The 15,627-nt window shown below is 54.7% G+C and overlaps 1 pseudogene; it reads left to right on the top strand.

Annotated features, from left to right (window-relative positions):
- Positions 1 to 9,881: 9,881 nt before the first annotated feature.
- LOC111812405 lies at positions 9,882 to 10,714 on the top strand (annotated as a pseudogene).
- The last annotated feature ends 4,913 nt before the right edge of the window (positions 10,715 to 15,627 follow it).

Genomic DNA, 15,627 nt, shown 5'->3' with positions numbered 1-15,627 from the left:
ACCAGGGACAGGTGAAAGGAAGAGGCTGCAGAGCAAGGTCAGTGAGGGTCCTCGAAAAGACCAGGGAGACTGGAGCCAGAGAGTGGCCCTCAGCAAAAACAGCAGCACAATGAACCCAAACAGAAAACACATTTGAAAACAGGCAATACAGCCATGGTGGTGCAGACCTATAATCCTGGCATTTGAGAGGCAGGAGGACCACTGTGAGTCTGAGGTCAGCCTGAACCCGATAGCAAGAGTTTGTCTCAAACAACAACAACAAAGCACCAATAGGAGCAAATACTGGGAGCCCAGGAGGCAGGTGCTGAGCTAAGAGGAAGGGCCTTGGCCTTACCAAAGTGTTTGCAGTGTGGGCATAAGCCTCGTTCTTCGCCCTTCTGGGCCCCTGCCAGCTCCCTCTGAGTACCTGCCGGGCCCCAGCTGAGTCACCCACACACCTAGGCCCTGGGACAATGCCGCAACAGGTGAGCCATTTGTCGCCCAAGGGTCCAGAACACACCCAGCAGGCTCAGCGCAGGCTCAGCAGGATCACAGGATGTAAGATCTGGACACATCTATCCTTATAAACTGGTGGCCAGTGATTGGAAGAGACAGACAGAGGGGCTGGGGAGATAGCTCAATGGTCTAAGCTCCTGCCTGGCAAGCGCAAGGACCCAGGTTTGATCTCCAGTACCACATGCTGTGCCAGCCCCCTGAATCCTGGGCGCACTGTGCTGGGCACTGAAATCAGGCATGGTGGCACACACCTGTAATCCCAGTGCTGGGGAGGCTGAGACCGGAGGATCACTCAGAGTCCGAGCTGCATAGCGAGACCCTGTACCAATAAATAAATAAAAAGATTTTTTAAAGTGTTTAAATAAAACAGAAAAGAACAGATAGATGTAAACCAACTTCGTACCAAAAGCTAAACTATGAGGAAGTAAACTGACCACAGCACACGGAAGAGCTGTACAGAGACAGCAGAGTGCAGGTAGGCCGCTGGGAAGTGGGGTGCGGTGGGCGCAGGGGAACGCAGTGGCGTCTCGGCATTCGCTGCGCTGGGGCATAGAATTAACACGACAAGCTGCTTGTGTAACATTCAGAGCTGTCACAATGCAAAAAGTCCAGAATGGCCTAAAATTTCTGAAAGAAAGAACGACCCAGAAGCACACCACTTCCCAGCAGCAAGACCTACCAGTGTGCGGAACAGCAGAGCAGACACGGGGCTGTGCAGCTCACATGCGTGAGATGTGCTGGCCCTCTTTAACAGGCAGGCAAAGCTCTTGAAAAGGTGCTGCTGGGACAGCTCAATAGCTGCTGGGAGGATGGACCTCCGTTACCACTTCATGGCACCCCAAGGGGTTAAGGTGGCCCAGCCTCACCGAGCACCGGAGCTGTCCCCATCTGGGAAACCCCAGGAGGATCTCAGCGGCCTCTGCCGGATCTGTGGGGCATGGCACAGAATCTACATGTGGTTCTGTCTTGGTCTCCAGGGGCTCTGGGTGAGTGTGACAACCTTCCCCGGGCCCTCCGCCCCCACGGAACTGCTGTAGGTGGTTCGTGCCTTCCACTGGCAATGACCTCCATTGTGGTCTAAGTTTCCCTTCAGGCAGCACACAGGACCCGAACAGCCAAGGGCAGGCAGGCTGTGGGGCTACCATACCTCATTCCCTCCTCCACAGCCCACTCAGCCTCCTCATCCCTCCCCCTCCTGTCAGGAACATCTCTGGGGAAGCTGATGGTGACAAGTGCTTAGCTACCGGCTCCTGGGGCCATCTCAGCAACCCATGTCCCTGAGGGTCTTCACTGAGTATGAGACTAGCTACAGGAGCCGCACAAAGGAGCCTGAGGAGCAGCCCACCCCTCCCTCTTCTCTTCCTCTGCTGCCTGCCTGGCTGCGACCATCCCTCCTCACCTTTCCTGAGTGAGGCCCAGGCCTTTGGTCTGGCTCCACCCTTCACTGCCACAAATCTTCCACTTGCATTTTCACCACACTGACCAGGCTGTGCTGACAGAGGGAAGAGACTTGGAGGTCCAAGGCCTCTGGGGGCCACCAAGCCCTGAGAGACTGCCCTAAAATCCAAGGGCAGGCAGAGTGGGCCCAGGACCCAGGGACAAAGTGGGGTCCACACACCCTTGCTGCTCCTGACAGTGTCACCTCATCTCTCTCCAGCCTCCTGGGCTCTCACCTGTGGTCTCCATGTGTCTTTAGGTCCTGTGAGGAACCAAGCCAGAGTTTACAGAATGTCGCTTTACCGCGCAGAGCAGAGCTTTCCCAAGTGTGCCTCATGCTGTGGTCGAAAGAGTTGCTCCTCTTTTTGAGGGACATCACTCGGGTCCCACCCTGAGGTCACACTTTTGACTTTGTCCAGGACAAGGGAGCTTCTGGAAGCTGGGTCCCCTGAGGGGGGTCACCGTGATTCCTACCATAGGCAGGAACCACACAGGCTGCAGTCACCACCAGCAAAATGAATGCTAACACCCCACCACCACCATCACCGTCACTGTCACAAACACAGACACTGCCAGTAATGACAACATGTCCACACCAACACCACCACTACTAACAACAGTAACAACACACCACCACCATTGTCACTGCCCACACTGACATGGACAGCAGTAACAATATTACAGAACACCACCAGCACCAGCACTAACAATAGTAACAACACCCCACCAACACCATCACCAACACTGACACTACCAGCAATAACCTCACTCCACCACCAACACAAACAACACTCCCCACCAGCCACACTAACAATAGATCCATCACCACATCAACAGCAAAAACACGACCGCCAGTGCCGAACTCCAAGTGCAGCGAGGCCGCCCCCCTTACACGACTCCCCCAAGCATCTACATCAGGAAGAGCAACTAGGACACCAGCAAATAGAACAGGAGTGGGCTAGAAGTTCATTTCTCTCCAAGATACTAGAGCAGTCCAGCTCTCTTTCGTCAGACCCAGGGGCACCTCTGCTCTACCTCCGCGCACACAGCTCCCTGCCTCGAGGTCAGACCATAGGCCGCCAGAGCCATCACACCTCTATGCCCACAAGAAGACAGGCTCCCAAGGCCACTTGCCCTGCAGGCGTGTCCATGGGCCAAGCAGAAGACAGAGACAGCACTTTCCTCAGTTGGGTCGCTGTTTTTTTCAGAGAAGTCACACTGTTGCCCAGGCTGCAGTCTCACTGTCTTCCTGCCTCAGCCTCCCAAGTAACTGGGGCTACAGGTACACCCCAGTAGCCAGCAGGGTCAGCTGCATGTACGGAGCCTTCCCCACAGTTCTGCCCACAAATTTTCTCCACATGGTCCCACGGCCACACCACTTGCAAGAAAGAACAGGAGGTGGAGTCCATGTGTGTGAGGGCCCTCAGCATAGCACAGAGAAGGCAGGGTAGGGTCTGGCCCCAGCCTCACAAGCCCCTCCTGCGTGGCCTCAAGACCCTGGCGTGGGGCCACAGGCGGCATGGGACTCAAGGGCTGACTATGGTCTTGCGCAGTCTCTTGTCAACCCAGAGCCTACATCCGCCTTGGCCCATGGAACGTGCCTGCAGGGCAAGTGGCCTTGGGAGCCTGGAGGCCGTCCAGGGTCTGGGAGCAACGCCCCGGCCAGACCCGTCTCACCAAGTTCCTGCAAAAGGCTTCCGATCCCTCCTGCCCCACCTTCGCGCACTGGAGCCCTGGGGCGAGGACCCTTCTGTGAAGCCACAAATCGACAGCACGGGCTATAGGACCCGGTGGCTGCCAGAGCCCCTTAGGAGGCAGCGAGGACAGTGTGGACCCAGCACATAGGAAGGACTTGCTCCCAGGAGATGGAGCAGGCAGAGTGAGCTGTCACTGGGCCACCCAGATGTCACACAGCCTGAACTCATGAGTGGGCCATTTCTGGAACTTTCCATCTCGTGTTTCCAGACTGAGCCTGCCCTCAGGCCACTAAGGTCACAGAAGGCAGAAGTGAGGCTGGGGAGGCCATGCAGACTCCCCAGGCTGTGGCACTGTGTCGCTCTCATGGCAGCTACAGGGCTGGGACACTGCTTGTGGTCACTGCAGGACCGGGTCACACTGTGCAGCCATGTGATGGTAACAGTCAGCCTGCCCGGGGGGCGGGGGATGAAGACAGGCTCAGAGGGGAAGGTGGCTCCTCCCAGGGGCTGTGCTGGGCCCCGGGGGTGCCCATCAGAAAGGCACAAGGTCCCATGGCACCATCACAGGACCCCTCACCCCCACCCAGAGCCCCCCCAGCTCTAGCTGGCCAGGCCCAAACCGTCATGTCCAGACTCAGGTGCCAGTTCTTGGGCCCCGCTGTGGCACCAGGATTCCAAGCACCCTCTTTCCTCTGCAGGACCCACAACACCTTAGGAGGACCCAGGCAGCATGGCTGCTGAGGCCACGCAAGGGGCCCTGAGACCGGCCGAGCCCGCCTGCACCACCCCCAGGCTAGTCCACTACCCCTGCCTTCAGGCAGACAGGAGGCCCCTTCTGATACCTTCGCCGTGCCCATAGGGCTGGGCACAGAGCACCGATGGAATCCTAGCCGCACAGCTGGACGGAAGCTGCTCGGGCCTTCGCCTCCACGCTGGCATCGGCCTGGAATTCAGGTCACCTGCCGAGGCACAGGGCAGCAGGGCCCCAAGTGCCCCTCCAAGCAGGACTCCAGTGCCCTCACCCATGGGCTCCCTGGGTTGACGGCAGCTGCTCCATGATGGCAGCCCATCCTGGCAGTGAGTGGACAGTGGCTGCCAGCTTGGCCAGGGCCCCAAGCCACCAGGCCTGGCCTCATGGCGGCGCTCACCATGGTGACAGCCACCAGCCAGGCCATCTTCAGGGCTCACCTGGCCACACTACCACAGGGTGCCCACCTGTGCCCAGGCCCGGGCCTGGCCCACCCTCTGGCGCGGGTGGCGGCTGCACAGTGACCTTGTGGTAACCCAAGTGCCATCCGTCAGCGGCTGGCCGCCAGGCTCTGGAACACTGCGGCAGCTCATCTGAATTCAAATTACCCTGGGAGCCGCACGCCAGCCCAGGCTATAACTCAGGGCATGCGAGGAGGAGCGCAGCCACTGCAGATTGGACATTACCATACATTCCTGGGGCGTCGGACAGGGCTGCTAATGAAAATATCAATCAAAAACTCGGCTGACTTAATGGTCAATTTAAATTAATTAATTGGGGAGGAGAAAAAAGTTGAGGAGGGCTGCACTGCTGGGCTCCATCTCGGTGGGCCTTAAGGAGGGGCTCCAAGCCAGCTGGGCACAGCCCACAGGCTGGCAATTGGGGCGGCCCCTCAGGGAACACCTGCCCCAGACAGCATACAAGGCCTGGCTTCTGTCCAATGTCAGCCTCTCCATCCAGAGGACCAGTGTGGCCTCTGGTAGGCCCCTACCCCATTGACAAGGAGTCCCTACCCACAAGTACGTTGCATAGAGTCCTAGCCAGGGCTGCCCAGCCCTCTGGGCCTGGTCTGTGAATGCGGTGCCCGCACCTCTGGGCCCTTGCAAGGACAGCAGGTTTTCCTCCAGCTGTTAGTGCAGCCTCAGGATGCCAGGGAGGCTGGAGCCCCAGGTGACTGGTGTCGCTACGGCCACCTGTACACCCCATGATACCTCGGTTGCTCACCTGGACAGAACCAGGTCCCGTCAGGGAAGTGCATCCATGGGCCCAGGTGTCCACACTCCACAAGGAGAAACAGGCTCAGAAGGCAGTGATTAAGAGGCAGAAACCAGGGACACAACCCCTCTGAACCACAAACGTGACAGCCCAGGAGATATGGGACAAGTCACTCGGGGCCACAAGCCAGGCAGAACCTGCAGGAAGGGTCCCACTTCAGAACTGCCAGGTCAAGAGCAGGATGGGACCTTATGTGCCCCAGGAGGCCAAGGCAGTATCTGCGGGCCGCCCTGTACCCAGGGTAGGCACAGCCCCCAGCGTCCTAGGAGAGAAGGTGGAGTTCTGGCCTGCACCTCACTTCTCAGACACAGGGACTCAGCCACTCCAGTGCTTCCTTGCAGGTCTACTTGGGCACACTTCTAACCCTGAGGAGAAAACCAAAATGTCCTGGTCAAAATGGTCAGCCTGCTATCCAAGCCAGGCACCTTGAGGTGGGAGGCAGAAGCTGGGCAGTGGCCCCATAGACAGGAGCAGCAGGAGTTGGGCAGAATCCTCCTTCCTCAGCTGACCCAGTCTGGCCACCTCGTCTGCATGTCTGGGGACAAGAGGCAAGTAGGGCAGGGCCTAGGCTTGCTTCCTGCACTGTCTTCACCTGGAGACAGGCAAACATGAGAGCCCCTGGCCCTGAACTGTATCCCAGCTTCTAGGCCAATCAAGCCCTGAGGCTGTCGGGCCTGAGGATCTGGGAAGACATGGCCCTGGGGCCAACCCAGACAGACACAGACCTCTGGCACTACCAGGAGCTCAAGACAAGAGATGCCTGAGTCTCACCAGCAGTCCATGTACTGTCCACCCAACAGATTGAGAGCCTGTAGATGAGGTGCCTGGGCCTCACCTGAGAGCCCAGTCTTAGGCCACCGCCCACCAAGATCTATGGGACTAAATGCTGAAGTGGGGCTGGCAGCAGCCACCACAGGGCGGAGCAAGCCCAGCTGGAGGCTACAGGACCAGAGCCTCTTTAGGGCCAGAAGCCAGGACTCAGAGGGGGAGGGAAGACCAAGAGAGGAGATGCAACCAGGTCCCATTCACCCACCTCAGGTGCCCCTGCAGCCATGACTGGGTCACCACAGCCCCGAGTGGGCCAGGTTCCACATCATCATCACCTGTCATCCTCCTCAGAGCTGGCACCTCAGTGACCAGGGCTGCAGTGGGTGGGGCAGGGCCTAGCTCCTGAGAGCAGCGAGAATGGAGGGGAGTGAGTGGGGTGCTAGGTCCTGGCCGGGCCTAGAGAGGGTGGAGCGTGGGGGATGGGGCAGGCTCCTCTGGGGGCCCTGTGAGCTTGAGATTTAAGATGAATGGGAGTTGGGGTAGGCTGAGAGCTTGAGAGGGGTTAGGCTCAGCACTGGGCTGGGACTGGTGACCCAGAGGCCATCCCTAGAGGGGGCAACACAGGCCAACTGAGGCCACATTGCCCCATTAAGGTACAGGGTTGGAGCTCAAGCCTGAGCTCTCCAGACCCCATTGTACCTGCACTTGGCTTCCCTGGCCGGCAGCCCTCCAGGCTCCTCCACTGGGCACTCAGGGCAGGCCTATCCAGGCAGTGCATGGTGGGGATGTGACCTTTACCCTTTGACCCCAAGGACCCCAGCTGGTCTGGCCAGGCCTGATTCTGCCAAGGTCATGGCTAGTGACCTGTCCTCAGCCCTTGGGCCACAGACCAGCCATGAACTACCTATCAACAGGCACATCTCCTCAGAGGTTAAATGCCATGGTCACTCCTGCATAGCCATAATCAATGGGCCTCAGACCAAAGGGCTGGCCCGCCCACAGCTCGAGCCCCAGGTCCTGGCTCACAGTGTCACCAGGCAGCTCCCCCAGCAGCAAGAGCAGAGCTCCAGCCCTAGGCCCCCATCGCCTGCCGGTGCCTCAGCCCTGAGGCCAGGATCCCCCACCCTGCAGTCAAGGCCCCCACTGGTCGGGCCTCTAACTTAGCAGGCTGTCACTTTGAGGACAGGCAGCAGTGCTGCTCAGGAGGCCCTGGGCCAGGACTCCACCCCCGCCACGAAGGGACCAGTACAGTTTGTGTCTGGATGTGCCCCCAAAGCATCTTGTGTCATGGGGGGTGGGATTTGGGGAGACAGCTGAATCTAGAGTTTGTGATTGGCTCACTGTCTAGTGCTAGGATTGGGGGTGTGAGTGCTACACCCACCCTAGGGGAGGTGGACTACGTACAATATAAGAGAGGAAGAGGCTTGCTCCCTATTTTTGCTCTTGTTACTTTTACTGCCTTCTGCCACTGTGAACTGCTGTCCTCTGCTGTGTGCTACCTGCCTTGGAGCCAGCTGATTATGGACTAAAACCTCTGCAAACTGTGAGCTAAATCAATGTTTCCTCCTTTAACATTGGGTGCTGGGTAGGCTCAGCCATGAAAGAAAAGTAAATAAGACAGAGCCCCAGGAGTCAGGCTCTGCTGCGAGCGGTGCGGCATCAGGGAAGTCCGCCACATGCCCACGGTCACTGGGACAGCCAACAGCAGCAGCCCACGGGGGCAGAGGATCCCCGGTATAGCCCTAGACCATGGCAACAAAACACAGAAAGGAAACTTTTGTAAATGGGGAGGGCAGCAGAGGTTGGAGGATAGGGAAATGGAAAAAAAAATAAAACAAGTTACATTATGTACAGTTACAAATTCTTTATTGCATTTGTATGTATATCTAAAGTGCACAAATAGGCCTGCCAGATAGCTCAGCAGATTAAAGCACCTGCTTAGGCAGATGCAGGGACTGGGGGTTCCATCCCTGGCCTGCTGTGCCAGTCCTGCCCCCGGGACATGCTGACACAGATTGAGACTGTGCATGGTGGCATGCGCCTGTAATCCCAGGACTTGGGAGGCTGAAAAATAGGAAGGATCACTACAAGTCCAATTGTGTAGTGAGACCCTGTAGACTCTGTACTAAATAAAATAAAGTGCACAAATAAAATCTGATCAAAAAATTTCTTAAATAAAAAGCATGGCCACAACCACTGGGCTCCTCTGGAAGGTGTAGGTGTACACAGCCCACTGGTGCAGCAGGTCAGCCACTCCAGGTCCCCAAGTCAGGACCTGTTACCACCCTCCATGCCTTAGCCCCCAAGGAGGGGTGAATTTCTCTTCCCCACCCACACCTCCCAGGACAACCACTGCCCACTCTTCAGGACGCACATGAGACAGGGAAGTGGAGGAAGCCAGGTCCCTAGGGCATGAGGATGGGCAGCCGGCCTCCACCCAGCCCAGGCTGAGTCCAGGACAGAGGCCACTACCACAGAGGGCCGAGCTCTGCTGCCACCCAGTGGTCACCAAGGGCAGCGTGATCAGAGCCCCACTGGCCCACAGGGCCACAGGCTGGGGACCAAGACCAGGTCGCTGGGATCCAAGTCAGCCCAGGCCTGGCCGTGAAGGTGGACACTCTGGGCCCTGCCCCACCCATTTCCCCTTCCAGCTCACAATTCTCATGGGAGCTATGAACCCCGAGTCACCAAGGACCACACTGCACAGCACTCAGGGCTCCCCACCACCACCAGCCTGCCCCAAACCCACAACCCCAAAATGTTACCTCTGGCCCCACTGAGTCTGGTCCCAAGGATGAAATGCCCTTAGCTCCTCCCTCAGCACCCTGCTGCTGGGCAAAGGCTTCCTGTACCACCCTTCCTGCCCATCCACCTGACCTCTCCCACTTGACCTGCAAGGTTCCCTACCCCAGCACCAAGCTGGACATTAGGCCGCTTGCCACCCAGTGGCCTCCAGCTGCCAGGAACCAGCTCCTGTTACACCTCAGCCCTGTTACTCAACTGTGCCCCTTGCAAGGAGCGGCCCACGCCTGGTCTCAAGGACAGATGTCCAGGGGTCCCAGGTATGGACTCTCAGGAAAGGGGCCTGTACTGCCTCAGTTACCCCATAGCAGAGCCAGCCTAGGCCCCAAGGCAGAACATCCCACAAGCAGTCCTGTGACGGGGTAGGACCAGGCCTGATATGTACTAACCACACAGGCTGAAGTCACCACCCTGCACAGCCTGCTCCCTCGTGCCTGGGGTCACAGAGAGGGGACAGGCCCTCCAGGAGGGCATCTTGCCAGCCACCTGTGTCTGGTAAGGGCATGGCGCCAGTGCCGCAGGCTTGATAATTCCTACAGGAGGTGCTCAAGCTGAGGACGAATTGAGGCCCATCAATACAGTGAGCCTGCACTTTGGTCTGTCACAGAAATATATGTGCCAGGCTCTTTCCCATCTTGCAAGATGGCAGGCGAAAAACTGAGAAGCCACACACTAAAGAGAAGAAACCTAAAGCCAAGAAGGCTGCTGCCAGTGGTCCTGGTAAGAAGGATAAGGTGAAGGCAAAAAATTCCAAGAAGGGGCAGCCCCACTGCAGCCGAAATCCTGTCCTGGTGAGAGGAATTGGTAGAGACTCCCAATCTGCTATGTATTCCAGAAAGACTTTGTACAAGGCAAAGTGCACAGCTGCTGAATCAAAGGCTGAGAATAAAAAGGAGAAAGTTCTTGCTACAATCACAAAACCAGCAGTGGGGACAAGAATGCAGGTACCCGGGTGGGTAAGCTTCAAAAAATGCCTAGATACTACCCTACTGAAGATGTGCCCTGAAAGCTCTGGAGCCACGGCAAGAAGCCCTTCAGTCAGCCTGTGAGGAGACTTGGAGCTAGCGTCACTCCCAGCACCATCTTGGTCATCCTCACCGGGCGTCACAGAGGCAAGAGAGTGGCCTTCCTGAAGCAGTTGGAGAGTGGCTTGCTACTTGTGACTGGGCCTCTGAGCCTTAATCGTGTTCCTCTATGAAGAACACACCAGAAATTTGTCATTGCCACCTCTACAAAAATTGACATCAGCAAAGTGAAAATCCCCAAACACCTCACTGATACTTACTTTAAGAAGCAGCAGCTGCGGAAGCCCAGACACCAGGAGGGCGAGAGCTTCCACACCCAGAGAGGGAGATACCAGATTTCAGAGCAGCACAAGGTGGAGCAGAAAGAGGTGGACTCACAGATTTTAGCAAAAATCAAAGCTGTTCCTTAGCTCTGGGGCTACCTGTGATCCATTTTTGCTCTGACAAATGGAATCTATCCTCATAAATTAGTTTTAAATTTCTTACTAAGAACCTAATTAAACAACTGAGATATATACATATTCTGTTAACCTTAGACAAAATAGAATTTAACCTAAAATTATCTCTAGGGGCAAAGAAAGTCAGTTTGTAATCATGAAAGTTTCAATCCACAGCAATAGATAATTCCAAGGGCTGGCCAAACAGCTCAGCAAGCAGGCACAGGAGCCAGGGGTTCGATCCCTGGGCCTGCTGCGCCAGCCCTGCCCCTGGGGCAGGCTGAGATGGCAATTTAGACTGGGCGTGGTGGCGCACACCCGTAATCCCGCCACTTGGGAGGCTGTAAACAGGAGGATTACTACAAGTCCTATCTAGTACTGAGACCCTGAACACCCAGTAGACCCTTCTCTAAAATAGAGAGAAAAAGATAATAATAGTAAAAACAAGTTTAGATTTCAGTAGCATTTCTTAGCTTACAGAAACAGATCATTTCAAACTTGGACACACCCACACAGCCCTGGGGGGAAGATTTAGCCTTCACGGTCTCTGACATAGTGCCCAGTGACTAAGACACCAGGGCACCAAAAGAGGAGCAGGAGACGCCGGCAGTGCCAGACCTCCCAGACCCATGCAGAATGCTGCAAGATCTTCAAACTGTATTTTATTTCTAAGTACTTATGGAATATCTAGACAAACTGATCACAGAAAGTTTCCATACATTCTTGACTGCAATAAGTGAAGTGTCAGTAAACTGCGACAGGCTCCACTTCCCGCCCTTAAAATGCCTACTATAAAGAACAATAATAGTGCGTGAAATGTAGGCAAAGACTTGGGCAAAGCAGAGCCCTCTTGTACTGTTGCTACAGTGCTAGCCACTGTGGCCAACAGTAGGCCAGTCCCTTGAAAATTAAAACCACAATTATGCCGGGGAGTTGGCTCAGTAGAATAAGCGCTCGCCTGGCAAGCGCAAGGGCCTGAGTTCAATCCCCGGTACCCCAAATGAATAAATACACAATTACTATGTGGCCCAGTATCTATTCTCGGTGGAGCCCTGTGGAGGTGCTGAGCCGAGGGGGTGTGACTAAGGGTTAGGGTGGGTGATAACTGGACTCCTGCTCTGATCGGGTCAGCCTAGTGCTGGTGTGCACGATGGAAAGCGCACTCTAGAAGTGGGCACCGATGCACAGGCTCAGCAGGAATGGAGCAGAAGGAAGAGCAGAGCTCCTGCTTCCTGTCCGCTCCAGCCTGGACTGTGCGTCCTCTGCCAGGCAGCGCTGCTCTAGAACTGCTGACTATGGACTCACACCTTATAAACTAGGAGCTAAAACAAGCATTTCCTCCTCTGACTTGTGTGTGTTGGGTATTACATCTCAATGACAACCAAGCACTGCACCGAGAAGTTCCACTTCTTGCAATATACCTAAAAGAATGGAAAAACAGGGTCTCAAAGTGATCCTTTTTTTAGGACTAGGATGAGTGTGGTGTTTTATGTCTATAACCTCAACATTCTGGGAGACTGAGGCAGGAAATTGAAGTTCTAACCCAGGCTGAGAAATTTAGCAATATGGCAAGAACCTGACTCAAAATAAATAAAAGGAGTCAGGTGTGGTGATATATGCCTGTAAAGGCAGCTACTTGGGAGGCTGAGGCAGGAGGATTGCACATTCAAATCTAGCCTGGACAATTTAGTGAGTTATACTCTGCCTCAAAATTAAAAAAAAATAAAAATAAAAATAAAAAGGGCTGGGGGTGCAGCTCTCAGTGAAGGCCCTAGGTTCAATTACCAATCCCTAACAGAGAGAAAAAGAGATTTTTTACACCAGTGTGCAGGGCAGTATTATTCACAATAACCACAAAGCACTAGCATTGGGTAACCAGACAAGGCATGTGTGTTTAATGAGATATTGCTCAGCTTCAATAGAAAGGACATCCGGACACTGTACAACAGGATGCAAGGGCAACAAGCAGTCACAGCCAGACCCTGCGATCCATTCAGGTGAAGGCTCCAGCAGCCCTCCTCGAGAGACAGACGGCTGGCTACCGAGGGCGCCAGGAATTGGCTAACGCCCAGGAAGGACAGAACTTCAGCGTCAAGACGTGGGAAAGCTCTGGAGCTGGGCAGTGGTGCTGACTGTACAAGATGAACACGCTTAAATCCCACTTACCAGCGCCACATTTGGGGACGGCAAGGGAGGAGGATGAGAATTTTGAGTACATCCTAGGTAACTTAGTAAAACCTTGTCTCGGGTTTGTTTGTTTTTGTTTTTTTTGTCTTTGGTTTGGTTTTTTTTTTTTTTTTTACATTTATTTAGTGTGTGTGTGTGTGTGTGTGTGTGTGTGGCCAGCTCAGCCCACCAGGGGGCGGGCTGGCTGGCATGTGGTGCTGGGGGATCGAACCGCGGTCCCTGTGCTTTGCCAAGCTTGTTCCAAGTAGGTGCTTTAGACCACTGAGCCATCTCTCCAGCCCTGGTTTTGTTTTGTTTCGTTTTTTCTCTCTTTCTTCAGTTTACTGCATGAAGGAATTACACTAGGCCACAGGACAGCAGACCCCAAGGGCTACATTATATAAGCTGTGAGGCTTTTAAACTTCTAAGGCACTGAAGGGGCGCTCTACTCATTGCAAGGAAATCCTCACGTGAGCCGCAGTGAGCCTCGAGCACTTCTAGACCACGAACCTTTCTTAGCCAGTCCGATCTCTACCCGGAGTCGGCACGTGTTCCTGCGCTGGCCGCCCTGGAGCTGGATTGTTTCTCCGAATTTCAGGTGCTCAATGACAGCACCATTGCTGGCAGATTTTCATCTTTTATTTATGTATGTATTTGTGTATTTGGCACAGGGTCTCACTATGCAGCCTGGACTCATAGTGATCTTACTGTCTCAGCCTCCCCAGCGCTGGGATTACAGGCATATGCCACCATGCCTGGTTTCAGTGGCCAGCACTGTGGCACACCATGCAGCTGGGGATCAGTCGTTGAGCTTTCCAGGCAGGTGCTGAGACCACTGAGCTATCTCCCTGGCTCAGATTTCTCCTTAAACACCTTCACCAATTTCTTTTTACCGTAATCATCAGTGATCCCTTGGATGGTGGTAAGGGTCTCCTGGCCATTTCTCTGTTGGATTCTGATAAGGATATAATCCTCAGAGCAGATAGGAAGCGGTCATCACCCTTACTTGCATCAGCAAAGCGGTTGAAAGAGGTTCTGGATAGCGGACATACAATAGGACTCCTCTCCTTCAGTGGAAACAGCCTGAGGAAGGCAGCTTCGGAGAAGGAGGGTGGCGCACACGGACTGCCCAGAAGTAGGGGCTCAAGGCGGAGGCAGCTGCGTCCGCAGTGCTGGCTAAGTGACCGGGGCCTCAGACTTTTTTAAAACCTGGGGCTATAGCTTAGTCCAAAGGTCCCGGATTCAATCCTCAGTGCCAGGAAAACACACACACACACACACACACACACACACACACACACACACTGTATTTTTACTGCATTTTAAAAACCCTTACTAAAAAAAATAAAAATGCTTACTATTTGAAGCCCAGGTCTTTATAAAGTTAGCCATTAGGAAGGGGCCAAATCCACATGCACGCTGTCCATACTGGAAGAGGCCATCAGCACCCAGACGCACTCACGGAGAGACAACTACACGAGACACGGGGAGAAGACACCATCTAGAGAGCCCTTCCTGCCTCATCGTGGCCAAGGAAGTTACAGTTGTAACCCCATGGAAAAGTCACTGGAATTGTAGCAAGCTAATTCCAATCTACCGCTTCCAATGCAAGCCACAATGAGAATAAAGACACTGAGGCACAGCTGCAGTTACGGGAGCCACGGGTCCTAAGTCCAGCCACAGTGGTGGCTATCTGGAACCAAAGCCTCAAGCCAAGGCCTAACCTGGGTTGGATTCATTCCTGAAGAAGGCAGTGGCTTGAGGATGAGGATGAGTAACTATGAGAACAGCAGGAAACGCCTGCGCGCTGTGAGCTCGGCTGGGCAGGAGGCCTGAAGTCAGCCCTGCAGTATGCAGAGAGCAATCTGTACGACACAACGAGACAGTGCGTGGTGCTCTGCGTCAGTGCTTTAGCCCCTGGAATTCACAGCCCTAACTTTCAAAGGCTACCATCAGCATGTTGCTCAAAGCCAAATGCAGGACTAAGGAAAAGCCTCAGCCAGCTCTGTACATATCAATACAAGGAAATAGGGGCAGGCCCAACCAAAATGGAGACAACTGCTCCTCCTTCAAGGAGAGTCACTCAGGTGGTCCCCCACAACCCTTGACACGAGAGGGGCGGCCTCCGGGACCACCCCATGGCACCTCATCTCAGCCCTGGGCCTCTGGGACTCCACTGCCTCAACCCGATTGTGGGTTGATAGCACAAGCTGACTCATGAAAAATAGAGGAGAGGTGTCACATAACAGTTTCAAAATATGGGGGAAAAAAATGAAAATGAAAAAAAAAAAAAAAAAAGAGCCAGGGAGATGGCTCAGTGGATTAAGCGCTTCCCTGGCAAGGGCAAGGGCCTGAGTTCAATCCCTGGTTCCACCAAAAAAAACCAGTTTCAAAATATGAATAAAACTCAACAACAACAAAAAACTCAACAAAGTTCTACAACCATTCCTAATTCTAAGGAGCAAACTCAGAGAAGAACTGAAGGTTCTGTTCAAGGCTCTCCTGGGGCCACTTCCTGGAGCTCTGTGCTGTGGGAGCCTGGGTCCAAGGCAGGAAGGGCCCTCTCAGCTAAGGACGCCCTGACCCAGTGCCAGGCATCAAAGGCACCCTTCTTTCCCTCTCAGCTGCACAAGCATGGCCGAGCAGTGCCGCCACCCTCGCTGCAGCCTGCACAAAGCACAGACGCCCCTGGAAGCACAGCTGGGGCCTCCACACCGCGGAGCCATGTCTACACGCCGCCGGAGGCCCTCGATCCCAGGGACACCCTGGAAGCACAG

This window comes from Octodon degus, unplaced genomic scaffold (assembly GCF_000260255.1).
Source record: "Octodon degus isolate 3935 unplaced genomic scaffold, OctDeg1.0 scaffold00006, whole genome shotgun sequence".
Lineage (NCBI taxonomy): Eukaryota > Metazoa > Chordata > Mammalia > Rodentia > Octodontidae > Octodon > Octodon degus.
The sequence above is the reverse complement of the archived record's forward strand: the minus strand, read 5'-3'. Positions and strand labels throughout refer to the sequence as shown.